The 16,852-nt window shown below is 64.3% G+C and overlaps 1 protein-coding gene across 6 annotated transcripts in view; it reads right to left on the bottom strand.

Moving 5' to 3' along the window:
• The window catches only part of LOC137375824 (fibroblast growth factor receptor 4-like), a 94,448-nt gene that overhangs the window by 41,823 nt on the left and 35,773 nt on the right, over positions 1–16,852 (bottom strand). The window lies entirely within an intron of this gene.

Below are 16,852 nucleotides of genomic sequence, written 5' to 3'. Positions count from 1 at the left end.
TGTATAGTATGGCCACCAGTTGCCAGTATATTATCTTTTCCCCACACATTGCTCAAAATATCACCTAGGGTTCCAAGGTAAAGTCAGAGCCTATACCCCTGAAGATAAGGGGACTGATCAAAATTATGGGGGGCTTTTAAGTGGCCCCCTTTTTCAGGGGCCTGCTACCCAGACTCCCTCCCCCCCCAACTTTGGGCAAGTCAGTTACCTTCAGTGTGTTTGGGATCTCTGATGTGGGGCACCACAGATGTGCGCACAAGGCCAGCTTCTGTGGTTTCTCCTTCTGACCCATGAACTTTAGCGCAGTCAGTAGCAGAGTTTCATGACAACTGTCATCTTTGCTTAACCTGTGCACGCCAGTGGCCCAAGTGTCTTTCCTCATCTTAATTTGAGGGTTTTCTCCTAAATTAAGAAACAACTGAGGTGGATTTTGAAAGCTCTAATTATCTAATTTTGTTAATAGTGATTGGAATAGTTACATTTCTTGTACATGTAAGAGACAGAAACAAAGAGCCAAACACAAAGATACACATTCAGGAAATAATCACAAAAGTCTAAATCTAATGTTTATTGACATTTCTTAGAAAGTCACAAATCAGCATGGCCAGATGCACGATTACACCCTAACCCCCACCCAGTGCTGTCCAGGCCAAATCTTTCCCCTCCTCTTACTGTTGATAAATACCAGGAATCCAACAGTGAGCCAAACCTCAAATTCCATCCCCAGTTGTGGCAAACCACAGACTTACCTTACAGTTATACCAAACCATAGGTTACTACTCTAAAGTTCTGCCTGGTGGACCCTCCATATTGCTATACTCCGACAGCCTCACTGTAGTTCTGTTCAAACTTCAGCAACTCAATTTCAGTTGAGCCATGCCTATAAACATTCCTTAGTGCTAACAAAGTCCAGGACTGAACCCAAAGTGCAGCTAAATGACATCCCACCATCCAAGTACTACTATACAACTACCTACAATTGTTGTACTATGCACACAAAGCCCTGGTTAGACCACACCTGGAATACTGTGAGCAGTTCTGGGCACACCTGAGGAAGGATATATTGGCCTTGGAGGGAGTGCAGCATGGAGTTACTAGATTGACACCTGGACTTGAAGGGTTAAGCTACGGAGAGAGATTAAATAAACTAGGCTTGTATTTCCTGAAATTTAGAAGGTTAAGGGGTGCTTTGATTGACGTTTTCAAGCTATCAAGGGGAACAGATAGGGTAGATTGGGAGAAACTATTTCCACTAGTTAGGGACTCTAAGACGAGGGAGCATAGTCTAAAAATTAGATCCAGACCTTTCAGGAGTAAAATCAGGAAACACTTATGCCTACAAAGGGTGGGAAAAATTTGGAACTCTCTTCTGCAAATGGCAATTGATGCTAGATCAATTGTTAATTTTAAAACTGAGATTGATAGATTTTTGTTTGTCAAAGGCATTAAGGGATATGGGGCAAAGGTTCCGAAGAAGGGTCACTGACCCGAAACGTCAACTCTGCTTCTCTTTCCACAGATGCTGCCAGACCTGCTGAGTGGTTCTAGCATTTCTTGTTTTTATTTCAGATTACCAGCATCCGCAGTATTTTGCTTTTATTTTAGTGGGTATATGGAGTTAGGTCGCAGATCAGCCATGATCTCATTGAATGCTAGAACAGGCTTGAGGGCCTAAGTGGTCTTCTCCTGCTCCTATGTCCTATGTTCCAACCATCTTCCTGTGTACTCTCAGCTTTAAAAATAATAGATAAAATTACATTTCTAAATATTAAAATATTTAGTCATTCATTCATTCATGGCTTTCACAATAATGTATTCAATTCAATCCCCAAAGCAACAGTTAAAAGTCCCAGAATGCCATTTAATAGAAATGGAGCTTGACTTATTAAATCATTGGCTGTAATGCTCTGAATTTGAGATAAAAATTACTCTCTCTGACATGGTGAGCAACACACACATATCTCGATCCCTGAAATGCTGTTCTCCACCCAATGGTTTTACTTCATGAAATAAGGAGGTCTTCTTGTATGGAAAATATGTAAGCCATCTCTAAAGTACTCTTGTACAAAACCTACTGGGCAGAATTTAGTGAGCCCATCATGGGCCCCGCCATCAGACTTGGAAGTGGGCGCCGTCAACACTAGTTACGTATGTGGGCCAGCTGACCGTGATCACACAATGGCCGGCCCATTTGAATGCAGGAGGTGCGGGGCCCCTCGCATTGGAGGGCAGACGGAGGCAGCAAGGCGCCGATAGTGTTATCAGCAGAGATGAAAGCAGGTGCTGGCGCTATATTTAAAGCGCTGACAGCCCTGCTTAAATTGCTGCTTCACTGATTGACTTTTTCTGCTGCTGTGCCTTTAATGCTGCTTTGCTTTTGCTGCTGCTGTACTGCTGTGATGCTGACCCCCAGCCTGGAGTCCCTCTGCTGCTGAACCCCTCCTGGAGTCACTCTGCTGCTGACCCCCTGCCTGGAGTCCCTTTGCTGCTGCTGACCCTCTGCCTGGAGTCCCTCTGCTGCTGCTGCTGACCCCCTGCCTGGAGTCCCTCTGCTGCTGAACCCCTCCTGGAGTCACTCTGCTGCTGACCCCCAGCCTGGAGTCCCTCTGCTGCTGAACCCCTCCTGGAGTCACTCTGCTGCTGACCCCCAGCCTGGAGTCCCTCTGCTGCTGAACCCCTCCTGGAGTCCCTCTGCTGCTGCTGCTGACCCCCTGCCTGGAGTCCCTCTGCTGCTGCTGCTGACCCCCTGCCTGGAGTCCCTCTGCTGCTGCTGCTGACCCCCTGCCTGGAGTCCCTCTGCTGCTGCTGACCCCCAGCCTGGAGTCCCTCTGCTGCTGCTGACCCCCTGCCTGGAGTCGCTCTGCTGCTGCTGACCCCCTGCATGGAGTCCCTCTGCTGCTGCTGCTGACCCCCTGCCCTGAAGTCCCTCTGCTGCTGCTGACCCCCTGCCCTGGAGTCCCTCTGCTGCTGACCCCCAGCCTGGAGTCCCTCTGCTGCTGAACCCCTCCTGGAGTCACGCTGCTGCTGACCCCCTGCCTGGAGTCCCTCTGCTGGTGACCCCCAGCCTGGAGTCCCTCTGCTGCTGAAACCCATGCCTGGAGTCACTCTGCTGCTGACCCCCTGCCTGGAGTCCCTCTGCTGCTGACCCCCTGCATGGAGTCCCTCTGCTGCTGCTGCTGACCCCCTGCCCTGGTCCCTCTGCTGCTGCTGACTCCCTGCCCTGGAGTCCCTCTGCTGCTGACCCCCTGCCTGCAGTCCCTCTGCTGCTGCTGCTGACCCCCTGCCCTGAAGTCCCTCTGCTGCTGCTGACCCCCTGCCCTGGAGTCCCTCTGCTGCTGACCCCCAGCCTGGAGTCCCTCTGCTGCTGAACCCCTCCTGGAGTCACGCTGCTGCTGACCCCCTGCCTGGAGTCCCTCTGCTGGTGACCCCCAGCCTGGAGTCCCTCTGCTGCTGAAACCCATGCCTGGAGTCACTCTGCTGCTGACCCCCTGCCTGGAGTCCCTCTGCTGCTGCTGCTGACCCCCTGCCTGGAGTCCCTCTGCTGGTGACCCCCAGCCTGGAGTCCCTCTGCTGCTAAACCCCATGCCTGGAGTCACTCTGCTGGTGACCCCCAGCCTGGAGTCCCTCTGCTGCTGAAACCCATGCCTGGAGTCACTCTGCTGCTGACCCCCTGCCTGGAGTCCCTCTGCTGCTGCTGCTGACCCCCTGCCTGGAGTCCCTCTGGTGCGGCTGACCCCCTGCCCTGGTGTCCCTCTGCTGCTGCCGCTGAACCCCTGCCTAGAGTCCCTCTGCTGCTGCTGCTGACCCCCTGCCTGAAGTCCCTCTGCTGCTGCTGACCCCCTGCCTGGAGTCCCTCTGCTGCTGCTGACCCCCAGCCTGGAGTCCCTCTGCTGCTGCTGCTGACCCCCTGCCTGGAGTCCCTCTGCTGCTGCTGCTGACCCTCTGCCTGGAGTCCCTCTGCTGCTGCTGCTGACTCCCTGCCCTGGAGTCCCTCTGCTGCCTCTGACCCCCTGCCTGGAGCCCCTCTGCTGCTGCTGCTGACCCCCTGCCTGGAGTCTCTCTGCTGCTGCTGACCCCCTGCCTGGAGTCCCTCTGCTGCTGCTGACCCCCTGCCTGGAGTCCCTCTGCTGCTGCTGCTGACCCCCTGCCCTGGAGTCCCTCTGCTGGTGACCCCCAGCCTGGAGTCCCTCTGCTGCTGAACCCCATGCCTGGAGTCACTCTGCTGCTGACCCCCTGCCTGGAGTCCCTCTGCTGCTGCTGCTGACCCCCTGCCTGGAGTCCCTCTGGTGCGGCTGACCCCCTGCCCTGGAGTCCCTCTGCTGCTGCTGCTGAACCCCTGCCTGGAGTCCCTCTGCTGCTACTGACCCCCTGCCTGGAGTCCCTCTGCTGCTGCTGACCCCCTGCCTGGAGTCCCTCTGCTGCTGCTGACCCCCTGCCTGGAGTCCCTCTGCTGCTGCTGCTGACTCCCTGCCTGGAGTCCCTCTGCTGCTGCTGACCCCCTGCCCTGGAGTCCCTCAGCTGCTGCTGACCCCCTGCCCTGGAGTCCCTCTGCTGCTGCTGACCCCCTGCCTGGAGTCCCTCTGCTGCTGCTGACCCCCTGCCTGGAGTCCCTCTGCTGCTGCTGACCCACTGCCTGGAGTCCCTCTGCTGCTGCTGACCCCCTGCCTGGAGTCCCTCTGCTGCTGCTGACCCCCTGCCTGGAGCCCCTCTGCTGCTGCTGACCCCCTGCCTGGAGTCCCTCTGCTGCTGCTGCTGACCCCCTGCCTGGAGTCCCTCTGCTGCTGCTGCAGACCCCCTGCCTGGAGTCCCTCTGCTGCTGCTGACTCCCTGCCCTGGAGTCCCTCTGCTGCTGCTGCTGACCCCCTGCCTGGAGTCCCTCTGCTGCTGCTGGCCCCCTGCCTGGAGTCCCTCTGCTGCTGCTGCTGACCCCCTGCCTGGAGTCCCTCTGCTGCTGCTGACCCCCTGCCTGGAGTCCCACTGCAGCTGCTGCTGACCCCCTGCCTGGAGTCCCTCTGCTGCTGCTGCTGACCCCCTGCCTGCAGTCCCTCTGCTGCTGCTGACCCCCTGCCTGGAGTCCCTCTGCTGCTGCTGCTGACCCCCTGCCCTGGAATCCCTCTGCTGCTGCTGCTGACCCCCTGCCTGGAGTCCCTCTGCTGCTGCTGCTGACCCCCTGCCTGGAGTCCCTCTGCTGCTGCTGCAGACCCCCTGCCTGGAGTCCCTCTGCTGCTGCTGACTCCCTGCCCTGGAGGCCCTCTGCTGCTGCTGCTGACCCCCTGCCTGGAGTCCCTCTGCTGCTGCTGACCCCCTGCCTGGAGTCCGTCTGCTGCTGCTGGCCCCCTGCCTGGAGTCCCTCTGCTGCTGCTGCTGACCCCCTGCCTGGAGTCCCTCTGCAGCTGCTGCTGACCCCCTGCCTGGAGTCCCTCTGCTGCTGCTGACCCCCTGCCCTGGAATCCCTCTGCTGCTGCTGCTGACCCAATGCCCTGGAGTCCCTCTGCTGCTGCTGACCCCCTGCCTGGAGTCCCTCTGCTGCTGCTGACCCCCAGCCTGGAGTCCCTCTGCTGCTGCTGACCCCCTGCCTGGAGTCCCTCTGCTGTTGCTGACCCCCTGCCTGGAGTCCCTCTGCTGCTGCTGACCCCCTGCCTGGAGTCCCTCTGCTGCTGCTGACCCTCTGCCTGGAGTCCCTCTGCTGCTGCTGACCCCTTGCCCTGGAGTCCCCCTGCTGACCCCCTGCCTGGAGTCCCTCTGCTGCTGCTGACCCCTTGCCCTGGAGTCCCTCTGCTGCTGCTGACCCCTTGCCCTGGAGTCCCTCTGCTGCTGCTGACCACCTGCCCTGGAGTCCCTCTGCTGCTGCTGACCCCTTGCCCTGGAGTCCCTCTGCTGCTGCTGACCCCCTGCCTGGAGTCCCTCTGCTGCTGCTGACCACCTGCCCTGGAGTCCCTCTGCTGCTGCTGACCCCCTGCCTGGAGTCCCTCTGCTGCTGCTACTGACCCCTTGCCCTGGAGTCCCTCTGCTGCTGCTGACCCCCTGCCTGGAGTCCCTCTGCTGCTGCTGACCCCTTGTCCTGGAGTCCCTCTGCTGCTGCTGCTGACCCCCTGCCTGGAGTCCCTCTGCTGCTGCTGCTGACCCCCTCCCTGAAGTCCCTCTGCTGCTGCTAACCCCCAGCCTGGAGTCCCTCTGCTGCTGCTGCTGACCCCCTGCCTGGAGTCCCTCTGCTGCTGCTGCTGACCCCCTGCCTGGAGTCCCTCTGCTGCTGCTGACCCCTTGCCCTGGAGTCCCTCTGCTGCTGCTGCTGACCCCCTGCCTGGAGTCCCTCTGCTGCTGCTGCTGACCCCCTCCCTGAAGTCCCTCTGCTGCTGCTGACCCCCAGCCTGGAGTCCCTCTGCTGCTGCTGCTGACCCCCTGCCTGGAGTCCCTCTGCTGCTGCTGCTGACCCCCTGCCCTGGAGTCCCTCTGCTGCTGCTGCTGACCCCCTGCCCTGGAATCCCTCTGCTGCTGCTGCTGACCCCCTGCCTGGAGTCCCTCTGCTGCTGACCCCCTGCCTGGAGACCCTCTGCTGCTGCTGCTGCTGCTGACCCCCTGCCCTGGAATCCCTCTGCTGCTGCTGCTGACCCCCTGCCTGGAGTCCCTCTGCTGCTGACCCCCTGCCTGGAGACCCTCTGCTGCTGCTGCTGCTGCTGACCCCCTGCCCTGGAATCCCTCTGCTGCTGCTGCTGACCCCCTGCCTGGAGTCCCTCTGCTGCTGCTGCTGACCCCCTGCCTGGAGTCCCTCTGCTGCTGACCCCCTGCCCTGGAGTCCCTCTGCTGCTGAACCCCTGCCCTGGAGTCCCTCTGATGCTGAACCCCTGCCCTGGAGTCCCTCTGCTGCTGCTGCTGACCCCCTGCCTGGAGTCCCTCTGCTGCTGACTCCCTGCCCTGGAGTCCCTCTGCTGCTGAACCCCTGCCCTGGAGTCCCTCTGCTGCTGCTGCTGACCCCCTGCCCTGGAGTCCCTCTGCTGCTGCTGACCCCCTGCCTGGAGCCCCTCTGCTGCTGCTGCTGACCCCCTGCCTGGAGTCTCTCTGCTGCTGCTGACCCCCTGCCTGGAGTCCCTCTACTGCTGCTGCTGACCCCCTGCCTGGAGTCCCTCTGCTGCTGCTGACCCCCTGCCTGGAGTCCCTCTGCTGCTGCTGACCCACTGCCTGGAGTCCCTCTGCTGCTGCTGACCCCCTGCCTGGAGTCCCTCTGCTGCTGCTGACCCCCTGCCTGGAGCCCCTCTGCTGCTGCTGACCCCCTGCCTGGAGTCCCTCTGCTGCTGCTGACCCCCTGCCTGGAGTCCCTCTGCTGCTGCTGCTGACCCCCTGCCTGGAGTCCCTCTGCTGCTGCTGCAGACCCCCTGCCTGGAGTCCCTCTGCTGCTGCTGACTCCCTGCCCTGGAGTCCCTCTGCTGCTGCTGCTGACCCCCTGCCTGGAGTCCCTCTGCTGCTGCTGGCCCCCTGCCTGGAGTCCCTCTGCTGCTGCTGGCCCCCTGCCTGGAGTCCCTCTGCTGCTGCTGCTGACCCCCTGCCTGGAGTCCCTCTGCTGCTGCTGACCCCCTGCCTGGAGTCCCTCTGCAGCTGCTGCTGACCCCCTGCCTGGAGTCCCTCTGCTGCTGCTGCTGACCCCCTGCCTGGAGTCCCTCTGCTGCTGCTGACCCCCTGCCTGGAGTCCCTCTGCTGCTGCTGCTGACCCCCTGCCCTGGAATCCCTCTGCTGCTGCTGCTGACCCCCTGCCTGGAGTCCCTCTGCTGCTGCTGACCCCCTGCCTGGAGTCCCTCTGCTGCTGCTGCTGACCCCCTGCCCTGGAATCCCTCTGCTGCTGCTGCTGACCCCCTGCCCTGGAGTCCCTCTGCTGCTGCTGACCCCCTGCCTGGAGTCCCTCTGCTGCTGCTGACCCCCTGCCTGGAGTCCCTCTGCTGCTGCTGACCCACTGCCTGGAGTCCCTCTGCTGCTGCTGACCCCCTGCCTGGAGTCCCTCTGCTGCTGCTGACCCCCTGCCTGGAGCCCCTCTGCTGCTGCTGACCCCCTGCCTGGAGTCCCTCTGCTGCTGCTGCTGACCCCCTGCCTGGAGTCCCTCTGCTGCTGCTGCAGACCCCCTGCCTGGAGTCCCTCTGCTGCTGCTGACTCCCTGCCCTGGAGTCCCTCTGCTGCTGCTGCTGACCCCCTGCCTGGAGTCCCTCTGCTGCTGCTGGCCCCCTGCCTGGAGTCCCTCTGCTGCTGCTGCTGACCCCCTGCCTGGAGTCCCTCTGCTGCTGCTGACCCCCTGCCTGGAGTCCCACTGCAGCTGCTGCTGACCCCCTGCCTGGAGTCCCTCTGCTGCTGCTGCTGACCCCCTGCCTGCAGTCCCTCTGCTGCTGCTGACCCCCTGCCTGGAGTCCCTCTGCTGCTGCTGCTGACCCCCTGCCCTGGAATCCCTCTGCTGCTGCTGCTGACCCCCTGCCTGGAGTCCCTCTGCTGCTGCTGCTGACCCCCTGCCTGGAGTCCCTCTGCTGCTGCTGCAGACCCCCTGCCTGGAGTCCCTCTGCTGCTGCTGACTCCCTGCCCTGGAGGCCCTCTGCTGCTGCTGCTGACCCCCTGCCTGGAGTCCCTCTGCTGCTGCTGACCCCCTGCCTGGAGTCCGTCTGCTGCTGCTGGCCCCCTGCCTGGAGTCCCTCTGCTGCTGCTGCTGACCCCCTGCCTGGAGTCCCTCTGCAGCTGCTGCTGACCCCCTGCCTGGAGTCCCTCTGCTGCTGCTGACCCCCTGCCCTGGAATCCCTCTGCTGCTGCTGCTGACCCAATGCCCTGGAGTCCCTCTGCTGCTGCTGACCCCCTGCCTGGAGTCCCTCTGCTGCTGCTGACCCCCAGCCTGGAGTCCCTCTGCTGCTGCTGACCCCCTGCCTGGAGTCCCTCTGCTGTTGCTGACCCCCTGCCTGGAGTCCCTCTGCTGCTGCTGACCCCCTGCCTGGAGTCCCTCTGCTGCTGCTGACCCTCTGCCTGGAGTCCCTCTGCTGCTGCTGACCCCTTGCCCTGGAGTCCCCCTGCTGACCCCCTGCCTGGAGTCCCTCTGCTGCTGCTGACCCCTTGCCCTGGAGTCCCTCTGCTGCTGCTGACCCCTTGCCCTGGAGTCCCTCTGCTGCTGCTGACCACCTGCCCTGGAGTCCCTCTGCTGCTGCTGACCCCTTGCCCTGGAGTCCCTCTGCTGCTGCTGACCCCCTGCCTGGAGTCCCTCTGCTGCTGCTGACCACCTGCCCTGGAGTCCCTCTGCTGCTGCTGACCCCCTGCCTGGAGTCCCTCTGCTGCTGCTGACCCCTTGTCCTGGAGTCCCTCTGCTGCTGCTGCTGACCCCCTGCCTGGAGTCCCTCTGCTGCTGCTGCTGACCCCCTCCCTGAAGTCCCTCTGCTGCTGCTAACCCCCAGCCTGGAGTCCCTCTGCTGCTGCTGCTGACCCCCTGCCTGGAGTCCCTCTGCTGCTGCTGCTGACCCCCTGCCTGGAGTCCCTCTGCTGCTGCTGACCCCTTGCCCTGGAGTCCCTCTGCTGCTGCTGCTGACCCCCTGCCTGGAGTCCCTCTGCTGCTGCTGCTGACCCCCTCCCTGAAGTCCCTCTGCTGCTGCTGACCCCCAGCCTGGAGTCCCTCTGCTGCTGCTGCTGACCCCCTGCCTGGAGTCCCTCTGCTGCTGCTGCTGACCCCCTGCCCTGGAGTCCCTCTGCTGCTGCTGCTGACCCCCTGCCCTGGAATCCCTCTGCTGCTGCTGCTGACCCCCTGCCTGGAGTCCCTCTGCTGCTGACCCCCTGCCTGGAGACCCTCTGCTGCTGCTGCTGCTGCTGACCCCCTGCCCTGGAATCCCTCTGCTGCTGCTGCTGACCCCCTGCCTGGAGTCCCTCTGCTGCTGACCCCCTGCCTGGAGACCCTCTGCTGCTGCTGCTGCTGACCCCCTGCCCTGGAATCCCTCTGCTGCTGCTGCTGACCCCCTGCCTGGAGTCCCTCTGCTGCTGCTGCTGACCCCCTGCCTGGAGTCCCTCTGCTGCTGACCCCCTGCCCTGGAGTCCCTCTGCTGCTGAACCCCTGCCCTGGAGTCCCTCTGATGCTGAACCCCTGCCCTGGAGTCCCTCTGCTGCTGCTGCTGACCCCCTGCCTGGAGTCCCTCTGCTGCTGACTCCCTGCCCTGGAGTCCCTCTGCTGCTGAACCCCTGCCCTGGAGTCCCTCTGCTGCTGCTGCTGACCCCCTGCCCTGGAGTCCCTCTGCTGCTGCTGACCCCCTGCCTGGAGCCCCTCTGCTGCTGCTGCTGACCCCCTGCCTGGAGTCTCTCTGCTGCTGCTGACCCCCTGCCTGGAGTCCCTCTACTGCTGCTGCTGACCCCCTGCCTGGAGTCCCTCTGCTGCTGCTGACCCCCTGCCTGGAGTCCCTCTGCTGCTGCTGACCCACTGCCTGGAGTCCCTCTGCTGCTGCTGACCCCCTGCCTGGAGTCCCTCTGCTGCTGCTGACCCCCTGCCTGGAGCCCCTCTGCTGCTGCTGACCCCCTGCCTGGAGTCCCTCTGCTGCTGCTGACCCCCTGCCTGGAGTCCCTCTGCTGCTGCTGCTGACCCCCTGCCTGGAGTCCCTCTGCTGCTGCTGCAGACCCCCTGCCTGGAGTCCCTCTGCTGCTGCTGACTCCCTGCCCTGGAGTCCCTCTGCTGCTGCTGCTGACCCCCTGCCTGGAGTCCCTCTGCTGCTGCTGGCCCCCTGCCTGGAGTCCCTCTGCTGCTGCTGGCCCCCTGCCTGGAGTCCCTCTGCTGCTGCTGCTGACCCCCTGCCTGGAGTCCCTCTGCTGCTGCTGACCCCCTGCCTGGAGTCCCTCTGCAGCTGCTGCTGACCCCCTGCCTGGAGTCCCTCTGCTGCTGCTGCTGACCCCCTGCCTGGAGTCCCTCTGCTGCTGCTGACCCCCTGCCTGGAGTCCCTCTGCTGCTGCTGCTGACCCCCTGCCCTGGAATCCCTCTGCTGCTGCTGCTGACCCCCTGCCTGGAGTCCCTCTGCTGCTGCTGCTGACCCCCTGCCTGGAGTCCCTCTGCTGCTGCTGCAGACCCCCTGCCTGGAGTCCCTCTGCTGCTGCTGACTCCCTGCCCTGGAGTTCCTCTGCTGCTGCTGCTGACCCCCTGCCTGGAGTCCCTCTGCTGCTGCTGACCCCCTGCCTGGAGTCCGTCTGCTGCCGCTGGCCCCCTGCCTGGTGTCCCTCTGCTGCTGCTGCTGACCCCCTGCCTGGAGTCCCTCTGCAGCTGCTGCTGACCCCCTGCCTGGAGTCCCTCTGCTGCTGCTGACCCCCTGCCCTGTAATCCCTCTGCTGCTGCTGCTGACCCAATGCCCTGGAGTCCCTCTGCTGCTGCTGACCCCCTCCTGGAGTCCCTCTGCTGCTGCTGACCCCCAGCCTGGAGTCCCTCTGCTGCTGCTGACCCCCTGCCTGGAGTCCCTCTGCTGTTGCTGACCCCCTGCCTGGAGTCCCTCTGCTGCTGCTGACCCCCTGCCTGGAGTCCCTCTGCTGCTGCTGACCCTCTGCCTGGAGTCCCTCTGCTGCTGCTGACCCCTTGCCCTGGAGTCCCCCTGCTGACCCCCTGCCTGGAGTCCCTCTGCTGCTGCTGACCCCTTGCCCTGGAGTCCCTCTGCTGCTGCTGACCCCTTGCCCTGGAGTCCCTCTGCTGCTGCTGACCCCTTGCCCTGGAGTCCTTCTGCTGCTGCTGACCACCTGCCCTGGAGTCCCTCTGCTGCTGCTGACCCCTTGCCCTGGAGTCCCTCTGCTGCTGCTGACCCCCTGCCTGGAGTCCCTCTGCTGCTGCTGACCCCCTGCCTGGAGTCCCTCTGCTGCTGCTGACCCCTTGCCCTGGAGTCCCTCTGCTGCTGCTGCTGACCACCTGCCCTGGAGTCCCTCTGCTGCTGCTGACCCCCTGCCTGGACTCCCTCTGCTGCTGCTGCTGACCCCTTGCCCTGGAGTCCCTCTGCTGCTGCTGACCCCCTGCCTGGAGTCCCTCTGCTGCTGCTGCTGACCCCCTGCCCTGGAGTCCCTCTGCTGGTGACCCCCAGCCTGGAGTCCCTCTGCTGCTGAACCCCATGCCTGGAGTCACTCTGCTGCTGACCCCCTGCCTGGAGTCCCTCTGCTGCTGCTGCTGACCCCCTGCCTGGAGTCCCTCTGGTGCGGCTGACCCCCTGCCCTGGAGTCCCTCTGCTGCTGCTGCTGAACCCCTGCCTGGAGTCCCTCTGCTGCTACTGACCCCCTGCCTGGAGTCCCTCTGCTGCTGCTGACCCCCTGCCTGGAGTCCCTCTGCTGCTGCTGACCCCCTGCCTGGAGTCCCTCTGCTGCTGCTGCTGACTCCCTGCCTGGAGTCCCTCTGCTGCTGCTGACCCCCTGCCCTGGAGTCCCTCTGCTGCTGCTGACCCCCTGCCCTGGAGTCCCTCTGCTGCTGCTGACCCCCTGCCTGGAGTCCCTCTGCTGCTGCTGACCCCCTGCCTGGAGTCCCTCTGCTGCTGCTGACCCACTGCCTGGAGTCCCTCTGCTGCTGCTGACCCCCTGCCTGGAGTCCCTCTGCTGCTGCTGACCCCCTGCCTGGAGCCCCTCTGCTGCTGCTGACCCCCTGCCTGGAGTCCCTCTGCTGCTGCTGCTGACCCCCTGCCTGGAGTCCCTCTGCTGCTGCTGCTGACCCCCTGCCTGGAGTCCCTCTGCTGCTGCTGCAGACCCCCTGCCTGGAGTCCCTCTGCTGCTGCTGACTCCCTGCCCTGGAGTCCCTCTGCTGCTGCTGCTGACCCCCTGCCTGGAGTCCCTCTGCTGCTGCTGGCCCCCTGCCTGGAGTCCCTCTGCTGCTGCTGCTGACCCCCTGCCTGGAGTCCCTCTGCTGCTGCTGACCCCCTGCCTGGAGTCCCTCTGCAGCTGCTGCTGACCCCCTGCCTGGAGTCCCTCTGCTGCTGCTGCTGACCCCCTGCCTGGAGTCCCTCTGCTGCTGCTGACCCCCTGCCTGGAGTCCCTCTGCTGCTGCTGCTGACCCCCTGCCCTGGAATCCCTCTGCTGCTGCTGCTGACCCCCTGCCTGGAGTCCCTCTGCTGCTGCTGCTGACCCCCTGCCTGGAGTCCCTCTGCTGCTGCTGCAGACCCCCTGCCTGGAGTCCCTCTGCTGCTGCTGACTCCCTGCCCTGGAGGCCCTCTGCTGCTGCTGCTGACCCCCTGCCTGGAGTCCCTCTGCTGCTGCTGACCCCCTGCCTGGAGTCCGTCTGCTGCTGCTGGCCCCCTGCCTGGAGTCCCTCTGCTGCTGCTGCTGACCCCCTGCCTGGAGTCCCTCTGCAGCTGCTGCTGACCCCCTGCCTGGAGTCCCTCTGCTGCTGCTGACCCCCTGCCCTGGAATCCCTCTGCTGCTGCTGCTGACCCAATGCCCTGGAGTCCCTCTGCTGCTGACCCCCTGCCTGGAGTCCCTCTGCTGCTGCTGACCCCCAGCCTGGAGTCCCTCTGCTGCTGCTGACCCCCTGCCTGGAGTCCCTCTGCTGTTGCTGACCCCCTGCCTGGAGTCCCTCTGCTGCTGCTGACCCCCTGCCTGGAGTCCCTCTGCTGCTGCTGACCCTCTGCCTGGAGTCCCTCTGCTGCTGCTGACCCCTTGCCCTGGAGTCCCCCTGCTGACCCCCTGCCTGGAGTCCCTCTGCTGCTGCTGACCCCTTGCCCTGGAGTCCCTCTGCTGCTGCTGACCCCTTGCCCTGGAGTCCCTCTGCTGCTGCTGACCACCTGCCCTGGAGTCCCTCTGCTGCTGCTGACCCCTTGCCCTGGAGTCCCTCTGCTGCTGCTGACCCCCTGCCTGGAGTCCCTCTGCTGCTGCTGACCACCTGCCCTGGAGTCCCTCTGCTGCTGCTGACCCCCTGCCTGGAGTCCCTCTGCTGCTGCTACTGACCCCTTGCCCTGGAGTCCCTCTGCTGCTGCTGACCCCCTGCCTGGAGTCCCTCTGCTGCTGCTGACCCCTTGTCCTGGAGTCCCTCTGCTGCTGCTGCTGACCCCCTGCCTGGAGTCCCTCTGCTGCTGCTGCTGACCCCCTCCCTGAAGTCCCTCTGCTGCTGCTAACCCCCAGCCTGGAGTCCCTCTGCTGCTGCTGCTGACCTCCTGCCTGGAGTCCCTCTGCTGCTGCTGACCCCCTGCCTGGAGTCCCTCTGCTGCTGCTGACCCCTTGCCCTGGAGTCCCTCTGCTGCTGCTGCTGACCCCCTGCCTGGAGTCCCTCTGCTGCTGCTGCTGACCCCCTCCCTGAAGTCCCTCTGCTGCTGCTGACCCCCAGCCTGGAGTCCCTCTGCTGCTGCTGCTGACCCCCTGCCTGGAGTCCCTCTGCTGCTGCTGCTGACCCCCTGCCCTGGAGTCCCTCTGCTGCTGCTGCTGACCCCCTGCCCTGGAATCCCTCTGCTGCTGCTGACCCCCTGCCTGGAGTCCCTCTGCTGCTGCTGACCCACTGCCTGGAGTCCCTCTGCTGCTGCTGACCCCCTGCCTGGAGTCCCTCTGCTGCTGCTGACCCCCTGCCTGGAGCCCCTCTGCTGCTGCTGACCCCCTGCCTGGAGTCCCTCTGCTGCTGCTGACCCCCTGCCTGGAGTCCCTCTGCTGCTGCTGCTGACCCCCTGCCTGGAGTCCCTCTGCTGCTGCTGCAGACCCCCTGCCTGGAGTCCCTCTGCTGCTGCTGACTCCCTGCCCTGGAGTCCCTCTGCTGCTGCTGCTGACCCCCTGCCTGGAGTCCCTCTGCTGCTGCTGGCCCCCTGCCTGGAGTCCCTCTGCTGCTGCTGGCCCCCTGCCTGGAGTCCCTCTGCTGCTGCTGCTGACCCCCTGCCTGGAGTCCCTCTGCTGCTGCTGACCCCCTGCCTGGAGTCCCTCTGCAGCTGCTGCTGACCCCCTGCCTGGAGTCCCTCTGCTGCTGCTGCTGACCCCCTGCCTGGAGTCCCTCTGCTGCTGCTGACACCCTGCCTGGAGTCCCTCTGCTGCTGCTGCTGACCCCCTGCCCTGGAATCCCTCTGCTGCTGCTGCTGACCCCCTGCCTGGAGTCCCTCTGCTGCTGCTGCTGACCCCCTGCCTGGAGTCCCTCTGCTGCTGCTGCAGACCCCCTGCCTGGAGTCCCTCTGCTGCTGCTGACTCCCTGCCCTGGAGTTCCTCTGCTGCTGCTGCTGACCCCCTGCCTGGAGTCCCTCTGCTGCTGCTGACCCCCTGCCTGGAGTCCGTCTGCTGCCGCTGGCCCCCTGCCTGGTGTCCCTCTGCTGCTGCTGCTGACCCCCTGCCTGGAGTCCCTCTGCAGCTGCTGCTGACCCCCTGCCTGGAGTCCCTCTGCTGCTGCTGACCCCCTGCCCTGGAATCCCTCTGCTGCTGCTGCTGACCCAATGCCCTGGAGTCCCTCTGCTGCTGCTGACCCCCTCCTGGAGTCCCTCTGCTGCTGCTGACCCCCAGCCTGGAGTCCCTCTGCTGCTGCTGACCCCCTGCCTGGAGTCCCTCTGCTGTTGCTGACCCCCTGCCTGGAGTCCCTCTGCTGCTGCTGACCCCCTGCCTGGAGTCCCTCTGCTGCTGCTGACCCTCTGCCTGGAGTCCCTCTGCTGCTGCTGACCCCTTGCCCTGGAGTCCCCCTGCTGACCCCCTGCCTGGAGTCCCTCTGCTGCTGCTGACCCCTTGCCCTGGAGTCCCTCTGCTGCTGCTGACCCCTTGCCCTGGAGTCCCTCTGCTGCTGCTGACCCCTTGCCCTGGAGTCCTTCTGCTGCTGCTGACCACCTGCCCTGGAGTCCCTCTGCTGCTGCTGACCCCTTGCCCTGGAGTCCCTCTGCTGCTGCTGACCCCCTGCCTGGAGTCCCTCTGCTGCTGCTGACCCCCTGCCTGGAGTCCCTCTGCTGCTGCTGACCCCTTGCCCTGGAGTCCCTCTGCTGCTGCTGCTGACCACCTGCCCTGGAGTCCCTCTGCTGCTGCTGACCCCCTGCCTGGAGTCCCTCTGCTGCTGCTGCTGACCCCTTGCCCTGGAGTCCCTCTGCTGCTGCTGACCACCTGCCTGGAGTCCCTCTGCTGCTGCTGACCCCCTGCCTGGAGTCCCTCTGCTGCTGCTGACCCCTTGCCCTGGAGTCCCTCTGCTGCTGCTGCTGACCCCCTGCCTGGAGTCCCTCTGCTGCTGCTGCTGACCCCCTCCCTGAAGTCCCTCTGCTGCTGCTGACCCCCAGCCTGGAGTCCCTCTGCTGCTGCTGCTGACCCCCTGCCTGGATTCCCTCTGCTGCTGCTGCTGACCCCCTGCCTGGAGTCCCTCTGCTGCTGCTGACCCCCTGCCTGGAGTCCCTCTGCTGCTGCTGACCCCTTGCCCTGGAGTCCCTCTGCTGCTGCTGCTGACCCCCTCCCTGAAGTCCCTCTGCTGCTGCTGACCCCCAGCCTGGAGTCCCTCTGCTGCTGCTGCTGACCCCCTGCCTGGAGTCCCTCTGCTGCTGCTGCTGACCCCCTGCCCTGGAGTCCCTCTGCTGCTGCTGCTGACCCCCTGCCCTGGAATCCCTCTGCTGCTGCTGCTGACCCCCTGCCTGGAGTCCCTCTGCTGCTGACCCCCTGCCTGGAGACCCTCTGCTGCTGCTGCTGCTGCTGACCCCCTGCCCTGGAATCCCTCTGCTGCTGCTGCTGACCCCCTGCCTGGAGTCCCTCTGCTGCTGACCCCCTGCCTGGAGACCCTCTGCTGCTGCTGCTGCTGCTGACCCCCTGTCCTGGAATCCCTCTGCTGCTGCTGCTGACCCCCTGCCTGGAGTCCCTCTGCTGCTGCTGCTGACCCCCTGCCTGGAGTCCCTCTGCTGCTGACCCCCTGCCCTGGAGTCCCTCTGCTGCTGAACCCCTGCCCTGGAGTCCCTCTGATGCTGAACCCCTGCCCTGGAGTCCCTCT

This window comes from Heterodontus francisci, chromosome 12 (assembly GCF_036365525.1).
Source record: "Heterodontus francisci isolate sHetFra1 chromosome 12, sHetFra1.hap1, whole genome shotgun sequence".
NCBI classification, from domain to species: domain Eukaryota; kingdom Metazoa; phylum Chordata; class Chondrichthyes; order Heterodontiformes; family Heterodontidae; genus Heterodontus; species Heterodontus francisci.
The sequence above is the reverse complement of the archived record's forward strand: the minus strand, read 5'-3'. Positions and strand labels throughout refer to the sequence as shown.